The sequence below is a fragment of the Oncorhynchus keta genome, chromosome 5 (genome assembly GCF_023373465.1).
Source record: "Oncorhynchus keta strain PuntledgeMale-10-30-2019 chromosome 5, Oket_V2, whole genome shotgun sequence".
Lineage (NCBI taxonomy): Eukaryota > Metazoa > Chordata > Actinopteri > Salmoniformes > Salmonidae > Oncorhynchus > Oncorhynchus keta.
In genome coordinates, this window is record NC_068425.1 from 32,756,232 (window position 1) to 32,768,684 (window position 12,453).

The 12,453-nt window shown below is 48.5% G+C and overlaps 1 protein-coding gene across 1 annotated transcript in view; it reads left to right on the plus strand.

Moving 5' to 3' along the window:
• The first annotated feature begins 8,594 nt into the window (after window positions 1-8,594).
• LOC118382015 (cytohesin-1) overlaps window positions 8,595-12,453 on the plus strand; it is a 52,718-nt gene continuing 48,859 nt past the window's right edge. Inside the window, exons 1-2 of the mRNA XM_052519642.1 lie at window positions 8,595-8,702; window positions 10,869-10,933. The gene's annotated coding sequence lies outside the window, so the exon portion shown is untranslated. The remainder of the gene's footprint in view (window positions 8,703-10,868; window positions 10,934-12,453) is intronic.

The window sequence follows — 12,453 nt, forward strand, 5'->3', positions numbered from 1 at the left end:
ACTCCCAGTACAGGCTGAGTGGAGATCAGACTCCCAGTACAGGCTGAGTGGAGATCAGACTCCCAGTACAGGCTGAGTGGAGATCAGACTCCCAGTACAGGCTGAGTGGAGATCAGACTCCCAGTACAGGCTGAGTGGAGATCAGACTCCCAGTACAGGCTGAGTGGAGATCAGACTCCCAGTACAGGCTGAGTGGAGATCAGACTCCCAGTACAGGCTGAGTGGAGATCAGACTCCCAGTACAGGCTGAGTGGAGATCAGACTCCCAGTACAGGCTGAGTGGAGATCAGACTCCCAGTACAGGCTGACTCCCAGTGGAGATCAGACTCCCAGTACAGGCTGAGTGGAGATCAGACTCCCAGTACAGGCTGAGTGGAGATCAGACTCCCAGTACAGGCTGAGTGGAGATCAGACTCCCAGTACAGGCTGAGTGGAGATCAGACTCCCAGTACAGGCTGAGTGGAGATCAGACTCCCAGTACAGGCTGAGTGGAGATCAGACTCCCAGTACAGGCTGAGTGGAGATCAGACTCCCAGTACAGGCTGAGTGGAGATCAGACTCCCAGTACAGGCTGAGTGGAGATCAGACTCCCAGTACAGGCTGAGTGGAGATCAGACTCCCAGTACAGGCTGAGTGGAGATCAGACTCCCAGTACAGGCTGATCAGTGGAGATCAGACTCCCAGTACAGGCTGAGTGGAGATCAGACTCCCAGTACAGGCTGAGTGGAGATCAGACTCCCAGTACAGGCTGAGTGGAGATCAGACTCCCAGTACAGGCTGAGTGGAGATCAGACTCCCAGTACAGGCTGAGTGGAGATCAGACTCCCAGTACAGGCTGAGTGGAGATCAGACTCCCAGTACAGGCTGAGTGGAGATCAGACTCCCAGTACAGGCTGAGTGGAGATCAGACTCCCAGTACAGGCTGAGTGGAGATCAGACTCCCAGTACAGGCTGAGTGGAGATCAGACTCCCAGTACAGGCTGAGTGGAGATCAGACTCCCAGTACAGGCTGAGTGGAGATCAGACTCCCAGTACAGGCTGAGTGGAGATCAGACTCCCAGTACAGGCTGAGTGGAGATCAGACTCCCAGTACAGGCTGAGTGGAGATCAGACTCCCAGTACAGGCTGAGTGGAGATCAGACTCCCAGTACAGGCTGAGTGGAGATCAGACTCCCAGTACAGGCTGAGTGGAGATCAGACTCCCAGTACAGGCTGAGTGGAGATCAGACTCCCAGTACAGGCTGAGTGGAGATCAGACTCCCAGTACAGGCTGAGTGGAGATCAGACTCAGTACAGGCTGAGTGGAGATCAGACTACAGGCTGAGTGGAGATCAGACTCCCAGTACAGGCTGAGTGGAGATCAGACTCCCAGTACAGGCTGAGTGGAGATCAGACTCCCAGTACAGGCTGAGTGGAGATCAGACTCCCAGTACAGGCTGAGTGGAGATCAGACTCCCAGTACAGGCTGAGTGGAGATCAGACTCCCAGTACAGGCTGAGTGGAGATCAGACTCCCAGTACAGGCTGAGTGGAGATCAGACTCCCAGTACAGGCTGAGTGGAGATCAGACTCCCAGTACAGGCTGAGTGGAGATCAGACTCCCAGTACAGGCTGAGTGGAGATCAGACTCCCAGTACAGGCTGAGTGGAGAAGGCACAGTGTTTTTGGCCTATTAAGGGAGACATTGGCTGCGCTGACAGTCTTGATCCGTGAGACACATTTGACAGGAGTACCTAAAGTTATCTAACACAAATTATTCTAGTGAACTGTTTTTCATGTTCTAGTATAGAAAAGGTAGTGAAGTGTGGGTATACTGTGCAACACTAGAAGGGACAATACAACAAAACAATAATTTGACCTCGGTATTCATACTCAATATGGCTGACATGATATAGGAAAGTCCTTTCTAGGGAGCTTTTTGTTAGGGGGGGAACCACAGTAAATCTGTTTCTTCACACTGGTTTCCAGGGACAGACACACACACACACACACACACACACACACACACACACACACACACACACACACACACACACACACACACACACACACACACACACACACACACACACACACTAGGAGCTTTTGTAGGGGAACCACACACACACACACACACACACACACACACACACACACACACACACACACACACACACACACACACACACACACACACACACACACACACACACACACACACACACACACACACACACACACACACACACACACACACACACACACACACACACACACACACACACACACACACACACACACACACACACACACACACACACACACACACACACACACACACACACACACACACACACACACACACACACACACACACACACACACACACACACACACACACACACACACACACACACACACACACACACACACACACACACACACACACACACACACACACACACACACACACACTGCTGCTTGCCCTACTGTGGCAGCAGGGGGAATCTTTAGTGTTCGTTATATGCCAGTGGCCTGATCAGTGACAGCCAAACAACAGCAATCACAGGCAATATTCCCCCAGCATCCCGACACAGTTCCCCTCAGCAATTAGTTAAGGTGGAAGGGTTTTCCCAACCCCCCCTTCTCTCTTAGTGTGTTTGCCAAATAGCAGAGTATTTCATTTATAGTGCACCACTTTTCAGTAGGGCCCAGGTCTTTATAGTGCACTATAAAGGCCATACGGTGCCATTGGGGACACAGGCTTACATTCTGAGAAGGGAAGTGAGTGTGACATGGCACTGATGTCACAACAGGAACGGACTACTCCCTCATGTGGTTGTCTGATGTGAAGCAGAGTTTTTGACCTGCGGCTAAGGCTGTGTTTCTGATACGGCCCTGAATAGCCTGCCATGTCAATGTCTGGGGAAGAGGATAGCTATAGTATTATAGGAGGAAGGCCGTAGTTAAGGGATGCCTTGGTCTCTCTGTCTCTCTCTCTCTCTTTAGTTCGCTCGTTCTCTCTCTCTCTCTCTCTCTCTCTCTCTCTCTCTCTCTCTCTCTCTCTCTCTCTTTAGTTCGTTCTCGTTCTCTCTCTCTCTCTCTCTCTCTCTCTCTCTCTCTCTCTCTCTCTCTCTCTCTCTCTCTCTTTAGTTTGCTCGTTCTCTCTCTCTCTCTCTCTCTCTCTCTCTCTCTCTCTCTCTCTCTCTCTCTTTAGTTCGTTCTCTCTGTGTTTCTGATACGGCCCTGAATAGCCTGCCATGTCAATGTCTGGGGAAGAGGATAGCTATAGTATTATAGGAGGAAGGCCGTAGTTAAGGGATGCCTTGGTCTCTCTGTCTCTCTCTCTCTTTAGTTCGCTCGTTCTCTCTCTCTCTCTCTCTAGTTCATTCTCGCTCTCTCTCTCTCTCTGTTTAGTTCGTTCTCTGTCTCTCTCTTTAGTTCGTTCTCTGTCTCTCTCTAGTTCGTTCTCTCTCTGTCTTTCTCTCCGTTTAGTTCGTTCTCTGTCTTTCTCTCTGTTTAGTTCGTTCTCTCTCTGGGTTTTGTGATGTTCTTCTAACTGTCCCTACCAGTTAAGACAGGAATGCAGTGGGTGTCTGTGTATGTTGTTTCCCCTGATGCATCCACCCAGTATGACTTCTCTTTCAGGATGAGGAGTTTATTTCCTGTTGTGTCTGTTAAGCTGTCTGTTGTACAGCACTGCTCTGGCTTTACTCAGCGTGACATTCACTTGGACAATCGATGGTAGATGAGGCCTATGAAATGAAACACGCCATGAAGTCAAATCAGAGTCAGAGTCAGGGTTTATGCAACAGTTTGGGCAGCCTGGCTCATTGTGAACTAATTTGCCAGAATTGTACGTAATTATGACATAACATTGAAGGTTGTACAATGTAACAGCAATATTTAGACTTAAGGATGCCACCCGTTAGATAAAATACGGAACGGTTCCGTATTTCACTGAAAGAATAAATGTTTTGTTTTTTCGAGGTGATAGTTTCCGGATTTGACCATATTAATGACCTAAATCTTGTATTTCTGTGTGTTATTATAATTAAGTCTATGATTGAATAGAGCAGTCTGAGCGCTGGTAGGCACCAGCAGGCTCATAAGCATTCATTCAAACAACACTTTCGTGCGTTTTGCCAGCAGCTCGTGCAAGCCTATCAACTCCCGAGATTAGGCTGGTGTAACGATGTGATGTGAAATGGCTAGCTAGTTAGCGGGGTGAGCGCTAATAGGGTTTCAAACATCACTCGCTCTGAGTCTTGGAGTAGTTGTTCCCCTTGCTCTGCAGGGTAATGCTGCTTCGAGGGTGGCTGTTGTCGATGTGTTCCTGTTCGAGCCCAGGTAGGGGCGAGGAGAGGGACGGAAGCTATACTGTTACACTGGCAATACTAAAGTTCCTATAAGAACATCCAATAGTCAAAGGTTAATGAAATACAAATGGTATAGAGGGAAATAGTCCTATAATTCCTATAATAACTACAACCTAAAACTTCTTACCTGGGGATATTAAAGACTCATGTTAAAAGGAACCACCAGCTTTCATATGTTCTGAGCATGGAACTTAAACGTTAGCTTTCTTACATGACACATATTGCACTTTTACTTTCTTCTCCAACACTTTGTTTTTGCATTATTTAAACCAAATTGAACATGTTTCATTATTTATTTGAGGCTAAATTGATTTGATTGCTGTATTATATGAAGTTAAAATAAGTGTTAATTCCGTATTGTTCTAATTGTCATTATTACAAATACATTTAAAAAATCAGCCGATTAATCGGTATCGGCTTTTTTTGTCCTCCAATAATCGGTATCGGCGTTGAAAAATCATAATCGGTCGACCTGTAGTGTGTACAGTATGTAGGGCCAGGTATCAAATACATTCTCCGTCTCAAGGACATTCTGACTGCCTGCAGAAAGAAAGAAAAGGCCATTCAGTATTTATTTAGCTGTGTGTCTAACAGACATGGTCAATGTCTTAGCCTTGACTGACAGACAGGCAGACAGACAGGCAGACAGACAGGCAGACAGACAGGCAGACAGACAGACAGACAGACAGACAGACAGACAGACAGACAGACAGACAGACAGACAGACAGACAGAATTTTGGAGGCATCTGTGTGGCCGGTTTCCGGCGTTACCGTTGGTGGACGAGGCTGAGGAAGAACCCTGGGTCATGTTCATTAGACACCAAACCCAATAGAAACTAACTGAAACAGGGAGGAACTACCTGGATTTGTCCAATCAGAAACCCTTGTCATTCTTTATGACCCCTGTAGTCTATTATCCCTGTTTAAAATGACCAGACATTCTAGTTTGGGATTCAAAGTGTTCTTCTCATCAAGCTATTGGGTTTGACAGTTACTTTCAATATTTAAATTATGCATTTTAATTTTGCCCTCTAATTTCTGTGTTTGTTTTCGGTTGGAATTTCAGATAAATTCAGCATTTTCCAGATCACATATATTTAGCTTTTACATCAGTATTTTGTGGTAGGTGTCATGAATTATGGGGGGGGTACGTTTGGTGTGGACATTTGTGCATGCACACGCATACATGCTTTGGTGTGGTGTGTGTGTGTATATGTTGTGTCTCAAAAATACATAACTTGTTCTTTCTGGCTGAGCTCTTTCCACATAGATCCTTGTGTTGGATCTGTATCCATAAATACACACTGGTCTCCATCCCTCCCCATTCCTGGGCTTGTTAGTCTTCTAGTGAGCCCCACCGGGGTCAACCACAGTCCATGATCTTTGACCTATGAACCTCCAGCTTATGATCTCCTGGGTGTTGAGGGAGGAGAGGGGTCACCAGAGGGTTCACACCCCCATAGAGAGGCCGTGGGTATAGGAACCACCTTTCTTATCGCCTGTGTTTTAACAGGAAGTTGATCCATTGGGTTTGAGAGACTCAGACATGGATCGTTGATTGTTGAGGAAAGTGTCTTGTTGTTTCAACATGTATGAAATGATTTGTTGTATTGTGAATGGTGTCACCTTTGGTTAGTGCTGTATAGGAATGGCTCTCTCCTTTACTTTCAATGGCCCTGACACACACACACACACACACACACACACACACACACACACACACACACACACACACACACACACACACACACACACACACACACACACACACACACACACACACACACACACACACACACACACACACACACAGAGCAGCCCAATCATTCAGGACAGCTTGCTCCTCCCTCAGTCCTTGGCCCGGGGGAAGCTAAAAATAACCATACAGGCAGTGACAGTGCTTTGAGATATGCCACACTACTGCTGTCCTGACACTGCTGTCCTGACACTGCTGTCCTGGCACTGCTGTCCTGACACTGCTGTCCTGGCACTGCTGTCTTGGCACTGTTGTCCTGGCACTGCTGTCCTGACACTGCTGTCCTGGCACTGCTGTCCTGACACTGCTGTCCTGACACTGCTGTCCTGGCACTGCTGTCCTGGCACTGCTGTCCTGGCACTGCTGTCCTGGCACTGCTGTCCTGGCACTGCTGTCTTAACACGGCTGTCATGACACTGCTGTCCTGGCACTGCTGTCCTGGCACTGCTGTCTTAACACTGCTGTCCTGGCACTGCTGTCCTGGCACTGCTGTCCTGGCACTGCTGTCCTGACACTGCTGTCCTGACACTGCTGTCCTGGCACTGCTGTCCTGGCACTGCTGGCCTGAGACACTGAAGTCCTGGCACTGCTGTCCTGGCACTGCTGTCCTGGCACTGCTGGCCTGAGACACTGAAGTCCTGGCACTGCTGTCCTGGCACTGCTGTCCTGGCACTGCTGGCCTGAGACACTGAAGTCCTGGAACTGCTGTCCTGGCACTGCTGTCCTGGCACTGCTGGCCTGAGACACTGAAGTCCTGGCACTGCTGTCCTGGCACTGCTGTCCTGGCACTGCTGTCCTGACACTGCTGGCCTGAGACACTGAAGTCCTGGCACTGCTGTCCTGGCACTGCTGTCCTGGCACTGCTGTCTTAACACTGCTGTCCTGGCACTGCTGTCCTGGCACTGCTGTCCTGGCACTGCTGTCCTGACACTGCTGTCCTGACACTGCTGTCCTGGCACTGCTGTCCTGGCACTGCTGTCCTGGCACTGCTGGCCTGAGACACTGAAGTCCTGGCACTGCTGTCCTGGCACTGCTGTCCTGGCACTGCTGGCCTGAGACACTGAAGTCCTGGCACTGCTGTCCTGGCACTGCTGTCCTGGCACTGCTGGCCTGAGACACTGAAGTCCTGGCTTCGGGTTGTTCTGGCTTGTTGCCCTTTGTGGTGTTGGTGGTGGATGTGATGTCAGACATGAAGCGGAGCTGTTAGTCCTGAACTAGGGCATCATGTCCTGGCAGGTGGAGTTCTCTGTGTGAAGGGGGTCGGGTTGTTCTGGCTTGTTGCCCTTTGTGGTGTAGGTGGTGGATGTGATGTCAGACATGAAGCGGAGCTGTTAGTCCTGAACTAGGGCATCATGTCCTGGCAGGTGGAGTTCTCTGTGTGAAGGGGGTCGGGTTGTTCTGGCTTGTTGCCCTTTGTGGTGTTGGTGGTGGATGTGATGTCAGACATGAAGCGGAGCTGTTAGTCCTGAACTAGGGCATCATGTCCTGGCAGGTGGAGTTCTCTGTGTGAAGGGGGTCGGGTTGTTCTGGCTTGTTGCCCTTTGTGGTGTAGGTGGTGGATGTGATGTCAGACATGAAGCGGAGCTGTTAGTCCTGAACTAGGGCATCATGTCCTGGCAGGTGGAGTTCTCTGTGAGAAGGGGGTCGGGTTGTTCTGGCTTGTTGCCCTTTGTGGTGTTGGTGGTGGATGTGATGTCAGACATGAAGCGGAGCTGTTAGTCCTGAACTAGGGCATCATGTCCTGGCAGGTGGAGTTCTCTGTGTGAAGGGGGTCGGGTTGTTCTGGCTTGTTGCAGTGTTTCCTACCACACTGTATAGGCAGTGTTTCCCCCTGTCTAAAATCATTTGGTTTCAAATGGTTTGACTTTAGGCCCTTGGTGTTGTTGTAGTGTGGCCTTTACAACCCACTTGTAAATGAATGTGGGGAAACACTGTCTTATTCCTTCACTGTGATGTGCTGTGGACCTGACTGTTCTTGGAGTGTCTGTAAACATGGGCAGTAGACTTCCGGCAGGCTGCCCTGTACTGCTGGAAAATCTCAACTCTTTCTCTTGGACTGTTCTCCCCCGGACTGGCTTCTAATGTAGGCTAAGGCTCAGTGTGCAGGAAGCCTTATCTTCTCCTTAGCTTTCAGTGTTTTTGTCGGTTATCGATTTGTTTTACTTCCAAAACAGACCTCTCACCCTCTCCTCTAGTTATTTCCTTCTCTCTCTGTCTCTCTCTTCCTCTCTTTCTCCTCATTCTTTCTCTCTCTGTCTCTCTCTTCCTCTCTTTCTCCTCGTTCTTTCTCTCTCTGTCTCTCTCTCTTCCTCTCTTTCTCCTCGTTCTTTCTCTCTAGGCTCCCAGACCCTACTCAGAGCCTTCAATCTCTTTTTGCTAGGTTTGTCTCATTACCCTGCCTAAGGGAACAGGTAGGCTACAGTGAGAACGATAGGGCCCAGGAAGGTGTGTTCTGTGAGTATTTTGGGATACCCAAACCTAACCTTTCTCTCTGTGTCCCCACAGTGCCAGATGACCTCACCCCTGAGGAGCAGCATGAGCTGGAAAACATCCGCCGACGCAAGCAAGAGCTGCTGGAAGACATTCAGGTATAGTGTGTGTGTGGAGGAGGAGAGGTGTGTGTGGGGAGGAGGAGAGGTGTGTGTGTGGAGGAGGAGAGGTGTGTGTGTGGAGGAGGAGAGGTGCTGGAAGACATTCAGGTATAGTGTGTGTGTGGAGGAGGAGAGGTGTGTGTGTGGAGGAGGAGAGGTGCTGGAAGACATTCAGGTATAGTGTGTGTGTGGAGGAGGAGAGGTGTGTGTGGGGAGGAGGAGAGGTGCTGGAAGACATTCAGGTATAGTGTGTGTGTGGAGGAGGAGAGGTGTGTGTGTGGAGGAGGAGAGGTGCTGGAAGACATTCAGGTATAGTGTGCGTGTGGAGGAGGAGAGGTGCTGGAAGACATTCAGGTATAGTGTGTGTGTGGAGGAGGAGAGGAAATATTGACTTCAGCTGCCAGTTAGCTCCACCTTGCCTTGATCCTCCAGATGCCCCTCACTGCAAAGAGACTGCATATATCCTCCAGATGCCCCTCACTGCAAAGAGACTGCATATATCCTCCAGATGCCCCTCACTGCAAAGAGACTGCATATATCCTCCAGATGCCCCTCACTGCAAAGAGACTGCATATATCCTCCAGATGCCCCTCACTGCAAAGAGACTGCATATATCCTCCAGATGCCCCTCACTGCAAAGAGACTGTATATATCCTCCAGATGCCCCTCACTGCAAAGAGACTGCATATATCCTCCAGATGCCACTCACTGCAAAGAGACTACATATATCCTCCAGATGCCCCTCACTGCAAAGAGACTGCATATATCCTCCAGATGCCCCTCACTGCAAAGAGACTGCATATATCCTCCAGATGCACCTCACTGCAAAGAGACTGCATATATCCTCCAGATACCCCTCACTGCAAAGAGACTGCATATATCCTCCAGATGCCCCTCACTGCAAAGAGACTGCATATATCCTCCAGATATTATGGCCCATGAAGAATGTGGCCTTTCCCCCCACAAAGTGCAGGACACCCTTTAGTAACCTGACTATGTTGAGATGAAGCCTAGCTAGTTGTATGTGGACTAGTTAGTGGTTGACTGGGAGTGTGAGCAGTAGGGAGACTAACAGTAGATAAATAGGGTCAAGGGACCTGGGTCAAATAGGATTTGTTTTTCTTTCAAATACTAGGAGTGTTTGATTGAGCAAGGAATTTGAACGGCAAATACTATTTGAACCCAGGTCTTAGAAGAGCATTAAGAGCTGTAAAATGACTAGATAATTTCATTTGGTGTCACTCCTCACACACCCAGCCAGAATGGGGTTAGCTAAGTTCCCATGAGACATGCAGAGTCCTTCATCCACCCTTCATCTACTGTGTCAGTCAGTGAAGCTCATATCAAGGCAGGGAGGTTAATTAATACATGTATTTCTTACACTACAAGTTAACGTTGCCTCTCCATGGTATCTTATCTTTCATTTACCTTTATTTATCCAGGCTAGTCTTACCAAGAGCACAAAGCACTGGTGACCTTTGTGGTGTGTCTGGTGACCTCTGTGGTGTGTCTGGTGACCCCGGTCATTCTCAGTAACATGGTCCATGTGACACTCTAGCATCCCCTGGTCTGGCTGGCTGTGATGACAACGCAGGAGGACGAGAGATCTCACACCCTCTCTTTATTAGCTGTCCCCCCCATGCCATCATGATGTAGTTCCCCCCTCCAGTCTCCACCCTGTTTCGCCCTCGTATGGGACTGGTGACTGCCAGTCTGGCCCGTCACCATCCCACCCTCCCTCTCTGGAACTGGGCTGTCACAGAGCTGTCAGAAAAGGCAGAATCTGCAATATCTCCATTAATCTCCCAAACATAACCCCAAAATAATCAAATGTCCTGCTCTGTACTCCCTGTGTATGGAGGTCATTCACCAATGTTCCTCCCTTTTAATGTGGTTTGTAAAGAAGAAAGTGTTTGGGAGAAAGAGAGACCTGCTTCAGGGCACGTACACATCCGGTTGATATTAGATTGGAGTGGTTAGTGTCAGTATTGGTTAGGGGTTATGGGGAGACTGCATGGTGGCAGCAGTAGGCACAGACTGGGCACTGATGGGTCTGGAGGAGAAATAGAATGTTCTGGAACTTCACAATCTGTTCTGGGACAGCAGACTGAGAGTAATGCTCTGTGTGTTTGGTCCTAACCCCCTCCTCTCTCTAACTTCCAGCGTCTGAAGAATGAGATAGCAGAAGTGACCAGTGAGATCGAGAACCTGGGTTCCACAGAGGAGAGGTGAGTGTGTAACAGTATGGAATCAGGTTTCCTTAGGGTTCCTTAAGGTTCTTCAGGGTTCCTTGTGTTTTTTAGGTTTCTTCTGGGTTCCTTAGGGTTCTTCAGGGTTCCTTAGGTTTTTTTTTAAGGTTCTTCAGGGTTCCTTACCATCTCCTATCTCCGACAGTCCAAATTGCTTCTTTGTTTGTATTCCATTAACTTAGCAAATGACTGTTGTTAAATATTTATACCTTACTGTCCAGATAGTACCAACCCTCTTCCCCTCCCCAAAACACCACGCACACACATGCACGCACAGGCATGTGCTCACACACACGCTTGCTCACACACACAATCACACCGCCACATACACACACATACACTGACTAGTGCTTTTAAATGTTTGATCAGCCACGCCCACCGTGATGGGGGGGCTATTCAATAATGCAGAGGTGTTTGGGTAGAGCAGACAATGGAGGGTCCCTAGGGAAGGAAGAAGGGAAGGGTACTTTGGAGTGTGGGCCGTGGTGTACTCAAGTTGAGGGGATCCCACCACACACTTCTTTTTCAGACATACACTTTTGTTTGCTCTGGCCATTTACTAAGTTGTATAAAGAGCTCGTTTTCTGAGTCATCTGAGCCTTTACCAGTCCATGTGTCAAAGACCATCAGGTGGTGAAACTGTTGTTTTTGTTTCTGTGAATAACCAACTCCTGTAGCTTTGGAAATGGGCCGTTGTTCAATAGTGGTCATCTGTTATAACTGACGCTGGGGAGTACTGTAGTTCCCAATGACAATAGTGATCATCTGTTATAACTGACGCTGGGGAGTACTGTAGTTCCCAATGACAATAGTGGTCATCTGTTATAACTGACGCTGGGGAGTACTGTAGTTCCCAATGACAATAGTGGTCATCTGTTATAACTGACACTGGGGAGTACTGTAGTTCCCAATGACAATAGTGGTCATCTGTTATAACTGACGCTGGGGAGTACTGTAGTTCCCAATGACAATAGTGGTCATCTGTTATAACTGACGCTGGGGAGTACTGTAGTTCCCAATGACAATAGTGGTCATCTGTTATAACTGACGCTGGGGAGTACTGTAGTTCCCAATGACAATAGTGGTCATCTGTTATAACTGACGCTGGGGAGTACTGTAGTTCCCAATGACAATAGTGGTCATCTGTTATAACTGACGCTGGGGAGTACTGTAGTTCCCAATGACAATAGTGGTCATCTGTTATAACTGACGCTGGGGAGTACTGTAGTTCCCAATGACAATAGTGGTCATCTGTTATAACTGACGCTGGGGAGTACTGTAGTTCAATAGCCAAAGGAATGCTGGGGGAAAGAGGTCATCAAAGAGGAAGTCCGGTGACCTTTGGCTAGCCGGGTTAAGGTGACATAAGAATGCTGATAGTTATTGTTGAGTCACCATTTCATCTTGAATGTTGTCATCAGTGGCCCATTGGAGCAGTTTTGACTGCCAAGGTGATGACAAAATGTTCAATTCATGAAAGTATTACTTGAACTAATAAG